The sequence below is a fragment of the Octodon degus genome, unplaced genomic scaffold (genome assembly GCF_000260255.1).
Source record: "Octodon degus isolate 3935 unplaced genomic scaffold, OctDeg1.0 scaffold00012, whole genome shotgun sequence".
In the NCBI taxonomy this organism is placed as follows: domain Eukaryota; kingdom Metazoa; phylum Chordata; class Mammalia; order Rodentia; family Octodontidae; genus Octodon; species Octodon degus.
This window is the reverse complement of record NW_004524588.1, coordinates 25765627-25784288: the sequence shown is the minus strand read 5'-3', so window position 1 is coordinate 25784288 and position 18662 is coordinate 25765627. Positions and strand designations below refer to the sequence as shown.

The window sequence follows — 18662 nt, the reverse complement described above, 5'->3', positions numbered from 1 at the left end:
TATGTGAAGGAGCTGCGTGAAGCTGTCTCCTTCACTCCCGCCAGCAGAGCCTTTCTCTGTAGCACACTCGTAGCACAAGGGAATAACAGTGAAAAAATGACTGAAAAACATTTCCCAGCTGACATGAGGTAATCATCGCGAATCAGGAGCTCCCAATCCCCTCATCCTGTGTTCTACCCTAGTAGGCAAATTAAAAATGATTAATAGGTGTGGAAGCTCTAGATAACAAGGGAGGAGCCACCTGCACAAATTTTCCTAGGAGAAGGCACTGATTTAGACAAAAGGGCTCAGAAAGAAAGGCACGAATAACAGAAGAGTTGCACACAAAGGAGCCCTTCCCCAGGTGAGCACAGGAGTTCAGCCACCTCCATGAGCTTACCAGACTAAGTATTATTTAAACCACAGTTTGCAGATCTCTGAAGTTAAACCCTTTAGTACAGGCTTTCGGTGGAAGAAATGCTTTATCCTCTTGCTTGGGAATTGTATGCCTGTAATGAAAAGATCCCTTGAAAGTACGCCGAGCATTAAGACTTGAATAGCTGACTGCGGGTCTCATAAAGGGTAATTACTATGTCATGCTTGAACGTAGACGTTCTGATATCTGGTGAGTAGAAATTCAAATGCTAAGGGGAGAATGTGGCAAAATGGACCGCCAAGTATCATTCAGGAATGCAGACCTGGTTCTGGCCTGCTTTCTTTGCAAGGATTTGTTTCTGTAGTAAGTCTCATTTTGCTGATCTTACCTTCCTAGCTGCTGGCACTATAAACCACAACATCTGGAAAACTGGCTGCTATTTCTAAACTGCATATTTAAGAGGAGAGAATCATGGGAAGCTTTTCTTCCTGAGAGCTCGGTTCTGCCCGGCGGTGAAGGTGTTTTGTATTTGGTTTGTGTCTGAGACGCACGCCAGCTCTGTGCAGCCAGGTGATTGTACGCTCCCCATTCTCAGTGAGCCCACTGGTTCCTCCACTGTCAGAGCCAGAAAAGAGCAGTGGCAGGCCTGATTGGAAGGTTCCTGGGCAGAGCTCCTCTCTGAAGGCCCTGTTCTGAGGAGCAGAGTTCCAGTGTCAGGTGTAGAGCTGCCCTGCCTGCTGTCAGCGTGGCTGTGTTTGAGTGAAAACAGTGTCTCTGTGTACTGTACTTAATGGTGGCGGTGATGCCGTGTACCCTTGACGTGAGACAGCATGACCTCACACCCTAGTATGTCCTTTATTCACTGAGGGACATCACTGCTTAGCTTAAACTTCTCCTTCTGAAGTAGGAATATTTACAACTTCTTAGTATTTCTCAGTGCTTAGGAAATTTGTAAAGCATAAAATGATACATTTAAACTTAATGTATTTAGAATGGTTGTCAGTTATGTGCCCCTGACTATTTATAGTATTTTGGGGGACAAATAAGCTGCCATGCTCTCTTGCCTGACAGTTTATAAATCTGCCCATGAATGAACCTACATTTGTTTTTTACCATGTGCTTACGTTGGGCTCAAAAGTGTGCATAGGAAATTGTGCAGATCTTCCTTTCAGAACTCTCTGAGGTCTACGGTCTCTGTAAAGACCGCAGCCTGCCTATTCTCCTAGCGTGTGTGTAATGGCTTGTGTCTAAATGTCCCCCCAAGGCTTCGTGAACTTTTAGGTAGGGTTTTCTTGGAAACAGCTGAATCCAGAGTTTATAGTTGGTTCACGGTTCTACGCTAGAATTAAGGCTTCTGGGATTAAGGGTGGGTGATGGCTAGATCAAGTCAGCGATTGGCTATACACAGCCCTAATCTCAGTGGTTTGGAGACCACAAAGGGTGCAAGAAGAGGTTTCTTTGCCTTCTGCTTCTGTTGTTCTACTGCCTTCTGCCTCCATGACTTGTTGCCCCTTGACATATCCCACCCTGCCTTAGGATAGCCAGTTACAGACGGAAGCCTATACAAATTATGAGCTAAATAAACCTTTCTTCCTTTAATCTCTGTGTCAGGATTATTTTTCTTAGCAATGAGAGAAAAATTAACACTGTTTTATTTTTATCTCTATGTTCCTAAAATTATATATATATATAATTTGCTACAGGCGCTCACTGCAGAGCTCAGACTCGTAGTGGACCTCCTTTCTCAGCCTCTCCAGCACTGAGATTATAGGCATGCACTACCAAGCCTGGTTTCGGTGGCCTGCACTGTGCAGGGCCAGAAGGGCATGTGGTACCGGGGATCAAACCCGGGCCCTTGCACTTGCCAGGCAGGAGCTTAGACCTCCGAGCTATTCCTCTGGCCTTGTAGTTTATATTGAATTGAATTGTACTAACTTAGAAACATGAAGTTGGGCTTCTTTTTATACCTTTGCTACTCAAGTGTTCTGGGATATGACTTCCTGTTTTCAAAGACAGTCATTTCCTCTTTGATTTTAAGAAGGACTTTATAACCATTTCAATGCAATCATTTAGTTAATCGTAAGGCATAGTGAAGTTGCATTAGACAACAGAATAAATGTTTAAACTCTAGAATCAGAGCACTTGAACGTGAATCACAGCTGGGTTCCCCATTAATGATGCAAATTTGAACCAAATTCTTAATATCTAATTTTTCTATCTTTTATACAAATGAGATCATCAATAGTGCTTGTATCATGAGATAACATGTTTTAAAGTAATATTCACTTGGCTTATTTGCTAAAATTGCCCAATATTACAATTCTATTAATCTGTTTCCCTTATATTTCATTGTTATTCAATTATAACATTTATATTTATAGGTATATATCTGTGTATATGTATGTATCGCATGATCTAACAATCTTGTGATTAAGTAAATTGATGTCAGAACTAACAATTTTACATTCTAGGCAAAAAAAGTGGAAGTGTTATTATTATTCCTTTGCGATCACGTTATGAGACAGTTTTCAGTTGGTCAACGACATTTAACTAGTGAATGCATTAAATTGGAAGAGAACAGGAAAAAAATTAAAGCCAAGCCATAAAAACATTCGATTTTCAACTGGGGTTGGAAATGAAGAACCGAGGAGCTAGAGAGGAGATGGAGTTCCTGGCAATGGGAGAAATTTGTTTGCTGGTATCAGAGTAATCAGCAGAGGGCTAGGATTGGGTGGGAATAAATTACAGATTGCAGATTTCCATGAGAAAAACTGTAAGAATCCCATTGTGGGTTTGAAAAGAAGGAAATAGATATTTGGAACAAACACTGTAGCGGAGGGGCAGCCAGGGGAGCTGCTGGTGGCAGGGGAAGCGGCAGCTGGCCTGCGCCTAGGAGTGCTTCTGGGTTTCTACGGCCAGCTTCGTGGGGTGCATCATAGGACTTGGAAGTAGCAACTGGAGAGATGATTACAGAGCCAGCTGAGTAGCTGGGCTGGGCCATGATGAAGGTATAGATGTGAAGTTGAGTGGAGTTGCAACTGTGGCACAGTGGTGCACATGTCAGAGTTGCAGAAGAGATTTTAATGTGTTTTTAATGTGTGTAAAAACTGTGGATATCTTGGCCCGTTGCCCAAACCATCAAGGCTCCATGTAAGTAGGTCAGAGCAAAGGCTTCAGACTGAGAGGCAGAGGAACGGCATGGAGCAGGCCAGCAGCAACCAAAGGGAAATCAAGTTTATTAATTGGGGGAATTAATTGGGTAGCTGTGGCTTTTACATTATGTGGTTAAACTAGATGGAGAAAATAGACTGTGAAGTGTATACAGTTTAGGAGCTGAACTTAAAATATAATCTTGTAAATGAACCTAAAAATAAAGATAGAAAATGGTGAAGACCAAGGTATGAGTGGGACTGCCCAGGCCGACAGGACCCTCACTCCAGCCAGCATGCAGGCCTGGCCTGTGAGTGGGAGCACGCAAGGGCCTCCGGATCCTCATCCAGCCAACACCTAGGCCAGGTGAGTGTATGGAACTTCCTCCATCAGACAGGCCCAGTGTGACACCCTGCGGCAGAACTCCCTGCAGAGAGGTTAGAGGCCAGACCCACCCAGCGGATCCAGGAGCAGAACATCTTGCCAGAGGGGCACAGAGGATTCATTCCCAGGGGCTGCAGCAAGAAGAGGTGAAGCAAAGCAGCCAGACCCAAGCCACACCCACCTGGACAAGTGCGAAACTTGGTACATCTGGACCTGGTGCTAAGGTAATAACTCTACCAAAGCTCCACACCAAATGCCAGAAGACAGTGCTACTATATGAAATGACAAAGAGAAGGAGCAAAATGCAAAACTCAGGCCCTGAGCCACCCAGAACAAATGCACAAAACAATAGCACAGAAGAAATTGGAAATCGCATCACTGAAATCTTGAAATAATAGAGTCTGAATTAAAGAAATAACTGCAGAAAGTTATAAAGGAAATCAGATCAGAAATAATTTCTGAAGTAAAAAAAATGATAACTCTAATGAAAGAAGTACTAAGTGCTTCTAAAGAAGACAGTGATTAAAAAATAGAGGAATGATGAAGTCATTGAATAAGCAATATAGGAAAGAAATAAAATGTATGAAGCAGATTCAAAGTGATATGCAGGAAATTAAAACCTCAATTACAAGCTGGCAAAACTGTTTGAATAGAAGTGAAAATAGACTTTCAGACCTTGAAGACAATGTTGGAGCTAGTGAAAAGGTAAGAAAAGATCTCTTAAAAAACAATTAGGATGCAAGAAAAATAAGGCAACATCTGCAAGACGATGCAACGATGAACAACATAAGGCTAACAGCATCAATGAGAAAGAAGGAGTCATTACAAATGGTAGAAAAAGAATATGGGCAGAAGTAATAACAGAAAACTTTCCAAATATGGGGAAACAATCTGACATTCAGGTAACCAGTGCATATAGAATGCCAAATAACATCAACCCAATTAAAACCACACCCAGACATATAATAATCAAGATCCCAGGAATTCAGCACAGGAAAATATACTAAAAGCACCTAGAGAAAAGAAATATAAAACATTTAAAGAAAACCCCACCAGAATAACAGCAGATTTCTCTTCACAAACCATCAAGTTAAGAAGAGCATGGAGCAAAGTACTAAAAGTTCTGCAAGAAAACAAATTCCAACCCAGATTGATATACCCTACAAAACTCTCTTTCTAGTTTAATGGAGAAGTGAAATACTTCCACGACAAAGAACAACTAAAGAATTTCATGATGACAAAGCCAAGCCTACACAGACTACTAAAAGATATTCTAGAGAGGGATAAAAATGACCACAACTCCATGAATGTGATTGAAAAGAACCCACCAAATAGGGCAAAAAATTATACGCATGAGAAAGAGGTACACAATAACAATATTTCAATTATTCTTTTGTATACAGCAGCAAAATATTTCCATCAGCACACTCCACAAATGGACTTCTCCTTCACCCTATGTGTCATGATTCTGTCTAGGTCTACAGGCTGGATATCAAGGAAATAGCAATAGCTCAGTCCCACAAGTGACACCTGGCCAACAATAAGTGTCCTGGACACTGTCCGTGTCCACCACATACTAGAACTTTGTGCGATATCCTATCCTCGAACTGTTAGAAGTGCTGGTCATATATTTGCCATCCAGTATTTTTGTTATGTTTTATTCTTAATAACTCTTTTCTATCATGAAAACTTTTTCTTAGCTGATATTTTGTATATATTAATCTAATAAAATACTGTGTGAGTACTCTGAATTTCTTTCTTTCTTTCTTTCTTTCTTTCTTTCTTTCTTTCTTTCTTTCTTTCTTTCTTTCTTTCTTTCTTTCTTTCTTGTGGAACTGGGGATTGAACTCAGGTCCTTGCACTTGCCAGGGAACCACTTATTCCACTGAGCCATCTCCCCAGTACTCTGAATGGATCACAGATTCATACATGTGCTACACTACATTCTTGCCTCTTAGTTGAACTCACAATTTAATTTTAATTTTTGACTAGTACTTCAAAATATTTAGTTTAATTTTGATTAATTCGTAATCAATTATCTGAATATTCTTCAATTTTAATTTTAATTTTTGTTTTATGTTTTATACTGTTTCTTTGATTTACAATGTACTTATAAGATGTGGTATGATACTTTCTCCTAGTATTAAAAACTTTAAAATGTGTATTTCCAGGGCTGGCCAAATAGCTCAGTGGATTAAAGCACCTGCAAACAGGCGCAGAGGACTTGGAGTCAATCCCCAGGCCTGCAGTGCTGATCCCGCCCCTGGAGTTCACTGTGATGGCAACTGAGACTGGGCATGGTGGCGCGCCTGTAATCCCAGCTCTTGGGAGACTGTAAACAGGTGGATCACTATGAGTCCAATCTAGGAGTGAGACCCTGAACACCCTGTAAACCCGTCCCTAAAATACAGGAAAAAAATTTATAACCATTATCCATTGACTTTATATTAATTCTTCTTGTCTTTTACACACACACACACACACACACACACACACACACACACACACACATATAATATGTATATAACCTGACATAAGATTGATACTGTTTTGCGGAAATCTTCTATGACCTTTTAAATGGGTTCACCTAATATAATTATATTTTACATAGTCCTGTATAACTACCATTCTGAGAGCTCTTTATTCCTTATCCAGGACCTGACAGCAACCTCTCTCGCCTTCTGGATTACAGTCTTGGTTATTTTCTAAATGCTACATCTGGAGGTATTAGAATATTTCGAGTTGGTGCAACTGGAAAATATTTTACTTTTAGTTTTTAAAGTGATGTTTGGTAAGTATGAAATTCAGTGAGGACACATCTTTTTTTTCATCCTTTGAATAAATAAGTCTAGTTTCTTACCCACTTGCTCTTTTCTTTTTTCTAATGTGGAATAAGATGTTATTTAATTTTGTTCTTCCATAGCTAATATTTTTTTCTATGTATATTCTTTAATGATTTTTTTCTTAATAATTAGTTTTGGACAATTTTAGCTTTATGTATCTTGGTATGACTTTATTCATATTTCTTAAGCAAAAGCCTCATTTTTCTTGGAAATATGGTGGTATACTTTTAACTAAATTCAGAAATTTTAAATCTTTAAATATTTATTGCCTACCTTCTTCTACTTTCAGAATTCTAATTATATGAATATAGGTTTTTTTGATTTTGGCACAGAGAGAACTATTATATGACTGGTCTGTAAACTCTTTCTTCTTCATGTTTACTTTAGACAATTTTTTTTTTTCCAGAACCGGGGATTGAACTCAGGCCCTTGTGCTTGCCAGGGAAGCACTTATTCCACTGAGCCATCTCGTTGGCCCCTTATTTTAGACAATTTTTATTATTACAATCATTTAAGTTTGTAAACAACTTTTTTACAACGTGAAATCTAATATTAGTCTCATGTTATGTATTCATTTCAGAAATATTTTTCTAAAATTCACTCTGTCTACATCTTGTATCTTTCACATTTCAATATTTGTCTACAGTTTTTAATTTCCTATATAATTATTATTGATTTTCAATAAAACCAATAATGAGCACAAAAAAATAAATAAATGAAATTTTTAAAAAATGGCAAGGACTACCACGAAGCACAAATCTTCTACAGCACTATCAACAACTGTCATATTTATAAGGTATTGCTGAATGAATCTTGTTTCTTGGGGACTTTAGTCCAAATCAATGCAAAGAAATTAGCAAATTGGTAGGCAGCTGAAGTAAAATAATGCTATTTTAGTATAAAGCAGGTGGCCTTGAATAGATCTTACTCATGATGTATTTATACAATGAATTTATCCTGACCAAAAGTAGCAGCCTTTACCTCTTTTAAACTTTGAAAATGTTATAGCTTTCATAGAGTTGATGGATATTCTTTCTACTGGTTAATAATTTAATTTTTTCTAATATTTTTCTGAGACTTTGTTTCTATAATAACATTTCTGAAACCAAATCATTTTAATATCTCTACTTCCACCAATACTTTATGTTTGTGTATTTATTATCAAACCTATTTCATATATAACAGCATTGCAATTCCTCCTCCTGCCTCCCCCAACCTTCTTCTCTGTCCTTTCTCCTTAGAAATTCCCTACTCTGGGGTTAAAACCAAAGCCTTCACATTGAGCTGTATCCTTAACCCATCTCTTTCTTTCATCTTTTTCTTTCCCTTTCATTTTAATTTTGAGATAGGTTGCACTAACCTGCTAAATTCCATAGGCAGAGCCCAAACTTGTGATGTTACTTCATCTTTCCAGAGTGCTTGGATTACAAGTATGAATTGTAATACCTCTTTTAAACTTTAAAAATGTTATAGCTGCCCTCTTTCTCTTTTGAATATATTATTCTAATAAAATTTTCTTTCCAACCTAGCAGGACACTCATAAAATTTGTAATATTGATAATATTTAGTAAGATATATTATTTTTCAGATAAATAAATTCTCAATTGAAAATTACTATTAACTAAAATACCATGCTAGGAAGCCCTCCAGAACCAGCACGGGCCTGGTGTGTGAGTGAGAACTTCCGCCACGCTCTCGGGACCCCAAGCCTGGGCCCAGCCTGTGTGTGTGGGAGAGCTTCCATGTTCCTCTTTGCCTGCTGGATCCCTCTGGACCTAGCCAGGGCCTGGCATACAAGCCTGATATGAAACTCTGCAGCTGAAGTCCCTGTAGAGAGGCTAAGGGCCTGAACCACCCACCTAATCCAGGAGCAGAATACCTTGCCAGCGGGGCACAGAAGGTTCATTTCCAAGGGCTGCAGCAAGAAGAAGCTGAGCACAGCAGCCAGGCTCAAGCCAGGCACAACTGCATGAAGGCAAACTTCGTAGATCTGCACCCAGTAAGCTGAGGCACTTTGCTAGACCCAGATCTATAAGAGCGTCCTCCCTCTGGCTCTCTTGACTGACAGAGGGGGAAAAGGCAACTGGGGTGAACTAGTCTGCTTGGAAAACACCAGGCACATCAGGAAGAGGCGATCAGACAGAACTTAATGAAACTAACTTAAATACAAACTCCCAATTTAATATCTGCTTAACTATATAGACATAGTGATTGCTCTTTCTGTCTAAAATACAAAGCCATTAGTTATAAAACTTTATCAATTGCTAAATATCATTACTCATTATTACTGTTCCTTATCGTACTTCTGTAAATACAAAACTGTAACTGCCTTAATCATATAATCTCTCCTGGGTAAGAATTTCAGTAAGTGCTAAAGTTATAACTGCACCAAAGCTCTACGCCAAAGGTCAGAGGACAGTGCTATATAAAAGGACAAAGAAAAGGAGCAAAAGGCAATCTTAGGCCCCAAGCACACCCAAAACAAATGCAGAAGACATTAGTACAGAAGAAATTGGGAATCACACGGCTGAAATGTCTGATTTAATAGTATCTGAAGAAAAAAAAAAACCCTGAAGAAAGGTACAGAGGAGCTCAGATCAGAAATAACCTCTGAAATAAAAAAAGAAATCTCTGAATTAGTAGCATCTGAAGTAAAGAATCAACTGCAGAAACATGGAGAGGAAATCAGAACAGAAATAATGTCTGAAGTAAAAAAAATAAAAGATAACTATAATGAAAGAATTTATAATTACTTCTCAAGAAGACACTGATAAAAAATAAAAGAGAATAGAAAAATGATGGAATCCTTCAATTAGCAATATAGGAAAGAAATAGATCACATGAAGCAGAGTTAAAGAAATACTGAAGAACTTAAAATATCAATCACAAGCTTGCAAATCTGTTTAAGTGAAAGTGAAGATAGAACTTCAGATCTTGAAGACGCTGGGGCAGGCAGTGAAAATGTAAGAAAAGATCTATTAAAAACAACTCAGATGCAGGAAAACATAATTAATCACCTGCAAGATGCTGCAAAGATGAACAACGTGAGACTAATAGGCAACAATGAGAAAGAAGGAGTGAATACAAATGAAATAAAAAATATGGGCAGAAGTATTAGCAGAAAACTTCCCAAACATGGGGAAACAAACTGACATTCAGATAACTTAAGCATACAGAACTCTAAATAAAATCAACCCAATTAAAAACACACCAAGACATATAATAGTCAAGATCCTAGAAATCCAGCACAAGAATAATATTTTGAAAGCTGCTAGAGAAAAGAAACAGATCACATTGAAAGGAAAACCCACCAGAATAACAAAAGACTTCTCTTCACAAACTATGAGGGCCAGAAGAGCATGGAGCAGAGTATTTCAAGTCTTCTATGAAAACAAATTCCAGCCCAGACTACTATACCCTGCAAAACTCTCTTTCAAGTTTGATGGAGAAGTGACATACTTCCATGACAAAGAACAGCTAAAGAATTTCATTATAACAAAGCCAAACCTACACAGACTACTAAAAGATATTCTAGAGATAGACCAAAATGATCAGAATTTCATGAATGAGAACTGAAGGAACCCACTAAACAGGGCAAACAATTAAACAGAGGAGAAAAAGGAGTAAACAACTGCAGGTAAACAACATGTCAATCATAAGTCAATACATCTCAATTATAGTCATCAATGTAAGCAGATTCAATTCACCAATTAAAAGAAATAGACTGGCACAGTGGATTAGGAAACAAAATCCAACAATATGCTGTATACAAGAAACACACTTATCTCATAAAGAAATTCATAGGCTGAAAATCAAAGGATGGAAAACAATACTACCTGTCCTAGCACCTCAGAAAAAAGCAGGGGTAGCAATCCTGTTCTCAGACAATCTCAACTTCAAACCAAGAATGATCAAATGAAATAAAGATGGCCACTATCTACTGGTTAGGGAAAAAAGTCAAGAGGAAGAGGTAACACTCATAAATATGTATGCACCAAACATGCGAGCACCCAACTATATAAGACAAATCTTAATGCACATGAAAAATGTAATATCCAATACCACAATCTTAACAGGAGACCTTAACACTGCCTTATCCCAAAGATAGGTCAACCAGACAAAAAATTAGCAAAGAAGTAGCAGAACTGAGCCAGAGGTTGGAACAAATGGACTTAGTGGACATATACAGAGTTTTCCCCCCAACAACAGCTGAATGCATATTTTTCCAGATGCACATGGGTCATTTTCTAAAGTAGACCACCTTTTTAAAAAATTAAAATACCATGCTGTTTTACACTTTATACTTTCTCATAATCCTTAACATGAATTTGTGAAATGCAATTTTTAATTTACAGTTTTGGAATGTGATATATACTTTTATTTTACCTAAATACTTATGAAATTTGGGATGGGTATTTTGACTGTTGATTCAGCATTATTTCTTATTTGAGTATATGAAGAAGGGTTTTTAGCTTAAAAAAACAAGGCAGATAACATCCTGGTAACTGAAGTATGTACTATGTTAATTGAAAACTTTGTACACTTATAATCTAATTGAAAAGAGTTACACTTTTGTGTCCAAATGGCCAGTTTTGCTGGAGTTTACCATGAAGCCAAGTTTTTAAAAAGAGACAGAAAGCTAATACAAACAAAAGAAAGTTAAGAGATTTTCTAAAAAAGAGGCTTTTTCAGCCTAATTTAGAGAATGTGAATAAATTGTTAATAGTCATTTATAGTAATAAGACAAATCATTTATAATCACAAGCATTACAGTGTCCTGAAAGTGCGAGTATGAGTGTGTATGTGTGCACATGCACACTCATCCACACACACATAGAAAGATGAGAGAGTTCCACATATCACACAAATAAGGCACGGTGCAGCGGTAGAGAGACCGGACCTAACATGGGGACAGACCATGTGTTTAGAGCTTTTAGCCACTGATTTCCATTTAGCACGTTTGTGTTTATTATTCCCTTTCCAATGGTCAATTGTCAAATAAATTAATTTATTTATACATTTGAAAATTTTTATGCCCTGTAAAGTATACTTTTTGCATAATTGGTACTTGAAAAATTATCAAATGGGAAATAAACATTTAGAGCTCCAGTCCTTGGGCTATGCTGCTTTCCATATTAATGTGCAGCCCATGTGTGTACATTAAATAGCTTATAATGAGTATTTCAGTGTTGTCAATAGCAGCTCCCAGTAATGGGCCAGACTTATATGTCTCTTTATCTCATCTTGGAGTGTAGACCTGTCAATTAAAAGAAAGCTAGTGAGAGACAATTGTTGCAAAATGAGAATCCTCCCCATGTGTTATCATCAACTGATGCAAATCCAGATAGGTTTGTAGACAGAGTCGGAACATAACATTTTGTAACCCCAAATTCCTTATCTAACCAAAAGAAAGCACTATCATTTTTGGTGAAAAATTACTACAATTAGTAAATTTAGGCCAATTTATACCATATCTCTGCTAGAAATATAACATGTTCTTTTATTTGTCTCTCAACACATTTTTATGAAGATTTGATAATTTAGTCCATTAATATCATGACAGGGCATGCTGAGACCAGTCACTGGCTTTATGTAGGCTCCCTAAATACCAGGAGTGGATTGAAGCTATCATTTGTTTTTAAATTTTGAGGATGTTTCACTAACACTGTCCTTAGCAGTTTTATATGAGATTACAGATTAAATCAAGATAGAAGTATTTCAAATCGGCTTTCACTTAACAAGTTTGCTTGCATTCAGAGAAATCTTGTTCTTGCACCAACATTTTGATTTATTTTCTTTTACTTAACATACACAATTTTAATACCTTACCTCTATATTAAGTGCTCTTCATGTTCTCATCAAACAGACTTATTTAATAGCATTCTACTAGGAGTAGAACATGTGCATGATTCTTCATCTAAAATGAAGATGTTACTACAATATTTCCCATACATTGAACGATAGTCAGATAACTTTAAACTATTCCTACTTATGCCTTTTTTCCTCTTTTCTACTACTCCAAAATAAGGAAAAATGAAACCCAAGCACACACATTTCTGCATGGAATGCTTAATTGCAAATAGTAAGTGAATCACAAATGCAATTAAACTGAAACAAATAAACTCTATTGACTTTTTTCTCCTTGAAGTTTCCTTTTAGGTCCCAATGCAGGTGCTTTGGCACTGGAAGGAGAGTTGAGACCAGCATGCAGCCTGAGACGTGGATATGCTGAGTAGGAGAGTTAGGAACAAATTCATACTTCAGAGTACTCGCTGTATGGTTTCATGCATCTAGTTGTAAATCTCAGCTCTACTTCTAGTGCTTGTTTCATCCTGAACAAAATCCACTAAGTGTGAAGCTTGCTAGGGTTTGTTTTTCATAATATAAAACCATGTTTAACTTTGGCCATGTCTGTAGTAGAAAAGTCATCGCGTGCTCTTCTTACTGAGAGCCATGGCGTGCTCTGTGGCTCTGACTGCAACAGCTGCTTCGGTGACTGGAGCAGCCTTCCAGGGGCGACAGAGCTGTCTCCATATTTCTCACCTGACCCGCTGGCGGGGCGAGCCTATGAAGCCACTTCATATGAAATATCATGGTTTTTTGTTTCCTGAAAGAAAGAGAGGGGAAACACTAATAGGTTTCACCCTAAAGGTATTTAATAGAGCTTAATATCTTATGCAAATCTAAGTCACGTAAGAGTTTAAAGACCATTCACTAATTTAGCATTCATTCATTCATGGGAGACTTAATGAAACCATAATGTTAAATAACAACCTGTGGAAATCTGACTTCACGCGGCTACTATTGTTCCTGTCACATACAATGTAAGCTTTCATTGAGAATTTGTACACGGAGTTTTAAGAGTATTCCTTTTAGTTGACTTATACAATGTGACTGTTTTCACATAATTTGGAAGGACCTGGGTATAATGGAGCATGATAGAAAGAATGAGATAGAAAAGGGGAAAGAAGAGTGTGGAAATTCATGAAAGTGGATAACTGAGAACAGGATCCAGAAGGAAATGAGGCCAAAAGGCTGAGTTAGTCGTGGCTGGAAACATCTGGAGTCTACCAACTATCATGAGTTAAGTGGCGGCAAGAATAGTTTAATTTTAGAAAAAGAGCAGAAATTGAACAGAATAAAAGAGAAATGGCAGAATGAGGGCGAGAGCAGGCAAAGGCTCTTCTATCAAGCATTGATAAGAATTCTTTAAATGAAAAGTGTGACCTAGAATGAATTGGTATTTTTAGTTTAATGGTTACCTGAGAAGAAGGTGGCTGACAGTCATTGAATAAAGGTCGCTCAATATTTAATTTTAGAATGTTTTTTGAAAATCTCTTTGAGTCCTTACATTTAAAAAAAATCTAATTTTGATGAGAGTCTGATACATATTTAGAGTATAGAATCATTTCATGAATCGTAACTGTGACAATTAAGATAATTATTCAGCATTCTACACTAAATATTTCTTAACCCAATCCTATTTGGAAATACATCTATTCACAAAAATATTCAAAATGCTCCTTTTTCTAGGATAATTTGTATTCAAATAATTTTAGAGGCCATGGCAAGAAGCTCATGGTTATAAATGAGGGAAGAATAACTATAAAACCCAAGTCCCACTGCTAGTTTTTCCATCTGGTCTTGTAGAATGTCACATATTTATGAGAGCCCCGGAGGGTGTCTTTCATGTACACAGAAGTGTGAGCTACCCCGGAGGGTGGGCTGCTTCTTCAGGGCTTCTCTCTGCTGGCTGCTGGGACTTGCCCTTCTATCTTGTCCCCTTCACCTATTGTTAGGCCAGATAGCACGGAAATTCCCACGTGCCGCAGTGAAACTGTGTTCCTCTACTAGAAAGCAAGGGTACTTTTCTCACATGATATTTTGTGTTAGAGGGTTTATCAGGAAACATTTATTTTCCCACAGTTACTTCAAGGTTTGTCTTAGTTTCTTGTTGCTGGATCAAAATAATCCCCACCCACCAGTTAAAGGCGAAAAGGTTTTATTTTGGCTCACAGTTTGTAGACTTCGGTCCATATGTGACTGGCTCCAGGTCAGGGAGGCTTGGCATAGCGGCATTAAATGCGAGAAATAGTGCATGGCACGGCAGGCACAAGGCCGCAAGCAGTAACCAGCCTTTATTCTACCCCTTTATGTTGCACTCAGGCTGTCTATTGCCTGATTAGTGCCGCCAACACTCGGGTAGGGGCTTCCATTGTCCACACCAAGAACTGCGCTCAACCAGTTTAGCTGTTAAATACCCTTAAATCCAATATTACATGCCCTGATTCACTACTATACCCCAAGACCAGACACCTCCCAACAGTCCCACTTATGAGCACATAAAGCTTTGGGGACACCCACACGTAAGTCATCACAACATCATTTTGAGTTTTGTTTGCATTCTATTTCTGCTTCTCAGTCTTGTCTTGCTGACTGTTGCCATGAGTGCAATTAATGTTGGAAGAAGAGACAGATCTCTCTGAGAACCATCGAACTGCTTTTTTAAAATTTCACCCCAAGGACAAATATGTATTCTTTTGTCAAGTTACACATCTGTTCCTCCTTTCCTTGGCTTGAATTTATTCTCAGGGGACCCGGCGATACACCATGAAAATTAACTTCTGATCAAGTCACTCATCCAGTTTGCTGCCCAGCCATGCAGAAGTTCAAGTTGCAATTTCAGCTTTCAGAACAAAGGTAAGTGATGGCCATGATGATTTACTGGAGTCCTTTATCCATGTCTATAATGTTACTAAATATATCCCTGGGTATTGGACTGAGGACCTTGCTGGGTAGATGCTGTGCTGCTTGGCCCTCCCTCTGGCCCACAAAAGTATCTTTAAATGTAAAAGTTTTAGCAGTAGAATAATCTTTTATTTGAAATGCAGAGCATAACTTTTATTTCTTCTTCTCTGATACCTTCCAGTCCGTTTATCACCCTCTATGTACATGTACCCATTTCAAGGCCTCCTATTCTTTGCTGAACTGGTCATTCATGGTTTGCACTTTTTGTTTAGCTCATCTTTTTTTTTTTCTTTTCTTGTACCAGGAATTGAACTAAGAACCTTGTGCTTGGCAGGCAGGCATTTATGCCACTAAACTACATCTCCAGCCTCTCTCTCTCATCTATGTTTTTGTTAGTTTTGTGTCTGTGTGTGTGTGTGTTTGCACATGTGTGTGCATGCACGTGTGCATATTTGTGTGTCTGCTTAGATTTGCTGGTGCTCAGAGTTGAAAGAGTGCATTTCCAGTATGGAGGTCTCTTTAGTTCAGGTCTACTTTTCACTAATGTCCTCTGGATGTAACAAGCTACGGTCTTTGTCTCTCTTCAAAGATTTAGCAATTTCTGCTAGTTTCAGAAAGAAAGATGCAGTATTATTGGCCCAAAACTCAGTTCTCCAGGAATAGACTGTTTAATGTTCATGACGCAAAACTAATCTGGACATTGGCACATGAGAAAAAATTATTATTAGCAACAATTGTACCACTCAAGTAATAGATAATAAATCAACAAAATAATAACATCAAATTCAGTCAGGATATTGAATGAAAACTAATAACATATTACTCTTAATCATAGGAAAATGATCTATAATTATTGTATAAAGACTAAGGTGCACCTATTTCACATGCAGTTAATAACTATCAATTGCCTGTCGCGCACGCCGATTTACTTGGCGGTGACTGCGGTGCAGGGAGCCTCGGAAACCCCGCCAGAGCCGAGCCAACGCTGGGGGCCGCGCGTGGTCAGCCCGCCTCCGATGAGCTGGAAGTCCCCTGGGCGTAGCACAGCAGCTTCGACTGTGAGTGTGAGCTGGAGCCACGTGATCACTAAGGAAGGCCGCCTGCTGCCACCAACAGCCAGGGCTTCTCGTCAGAGCAGACAGCGACCCGGGAAGGACTGAACCACCGGACATGACTTCTGGCTCCTCGAGCAGGCTGCGCAGGGCCAGTCCAGCGCTGAATGTACCTGCACTGTAAGGAGCTGCCCCGACGCCGGGCGTGCGCATATCTATGCACACTTCTGTTAAGTGTTCAGTCGTTAGCATGCTAGATCTGAGTGAATAGTATGTCATTTCATTATGTGTGAGTTTCCTGCGTGTTTTCTTTAAATATCTGCAGAGTTGCTGCCCCTTCCTTGATCTATGATTACTGCACTGTCTTTCAGTCCTCCACATGAATAGGGCTTTGTGAGCTTTCAACCCACAGGAACTCTCGGGCCTGGTAGGCACAGGCGGTGAATGTCAGGAAGCCATCGTGTCGGAAGGCATGAGCCTTTCTCTCCTCCCTCGTGAGAACTCTTTCCCTTGCAAGCCAGTTTCTCCCTTGTTTACACAAGTTCACTAGTTGGAAGGGAAAAGGCAGCAGTAAGGGTTTCACTACGGCAGAGAAGTTTGAAAGTCTCACGAACATTCATGGTTTGATCTGGGCTGCCCATATATTCACTTAAACCACTGGGCTGCGGAGGCAACGGCTTGGATTTCTCTGCTATACACACGACTGTGACAGGAGTGGCCATCGAGACGATTGTCCTCGCAGATCTGCAGAGTGTCAAACAAGCTTTCCAGGAAACCAGAATCATCTGACGGCTTGACTACGACAACATAGTGAAGGTGTTTGAAATCCTGGGCCCTAGCGGCAGCCGGCTGCCCGACTTCGTGGGGTCACTCGCAGGACTTAGCAGTGTGTGCGTCGTGCAGGAGGACATGGAGACGGACCTGGCCAGCATGCTGGAGCAGGCCCCTGGGGGAGCTCTCGCGCCTGCTCATGTACCAGCGGCCGCGCGGCCTCAAGTACATCCCCTCGGTCAGCGTGCTGCACAGCGACAGACCACAAGCTGGCCACCCTCCTCATCAGCACGGAAGACCTGGTGCTGAGGATCGGGGACTTCGGGCTAGCCTGCATCAGGGACCAGCACTACTCCCACCAGGGTCATCTTTCTGGAGAACTGGTCACTAATTGATACAGGTCTCCACGTCTCTTGCTGTCCGCTGACAACTGCATTAAAGCCCTTGACATGTGGGCTGCAGGCTGCATCTTCGCTGAAATGCTGGCTGGCAAAACCCTCTTTGCAGGACATGAACTGGAGCAGATGCAGTTGATCCCGGAGCCCATCCGGTGGTGCACGAGGAGGACCGGCAGGAGCTGCTGAGCGTCATTCCGTCTATATCCGGAGCGACCTGACGGAACTGCACCGGCCCTTGACGCAGCTGCTGCTGGGCATCGGCGGCCGCGAAGCCCTGGACCTTCTGGAGCAGATCCTGGCGTCGGCCCTGTGGACCGGCTGATGGCAGGCCCTTCCCGCCGTGAATGAGCACGTAGGCCTTCCCCGCCGACGCGCCCGTCTCCAGCCTCCCGTTCCACATCGAGGATGAAGTCGCCGACATTCTGCTCACGGATGAACCTCACAGCCCCGTTTGCAGCTGGGAAAGGCACCACGACTGTCCGTTCCCAGAGCTGGGCTGGCCCACACGCAGCAACTTCGACATCCACGAGGTTCAGCTGGATCGCAGAGTGCCGTCGGACGTCCCCGGTGAGGAAGAAGGACAAGGGGATCCTCGGAAGCGCTCTGATGGAGACCAGACTGAGAGCAGTTCCTGGAAGACCCCGCTTTCGATGCCAGTCCCTCTGCCGAGCCTTGTGGGCCGCACCGGACCGCCCGAGAACCGGCACTGCGAGCCGGAGCACGGCCGCACCCGGAGCGGAGCGACACAGCGTGGCCCACCTCGCATGCTCGGTCGCTTGGTCTGCAGGGAGAGCGAGGCGAACCGCTGCTCTGCGCCCGGACTTACCGCAGATCCTTCCACTGGAGGGAGCGCAGCGAGGAGACGCCGACAGGAAGGGCGAGTCCCAGCGTGAGAGGAACGCTTTGAGGAACGCTTAGCGAAGGCCCAGAGGGCGCGGGGGAGCGGAGGGGAGCAGCGGGG

General features: G+C 40.7%; 1 pseudogene; it reads left to right on the top strand.

The window, feature by feature from the left end:
* The first annotated feature begins 15391 nt into the window (after nucleotides 1–15391).
* LOC101560669 overlaps nucleotides 15392–18662 on the top strand; it is a 4479-nt pseudogene continuing 1208 nt past the window's right edge.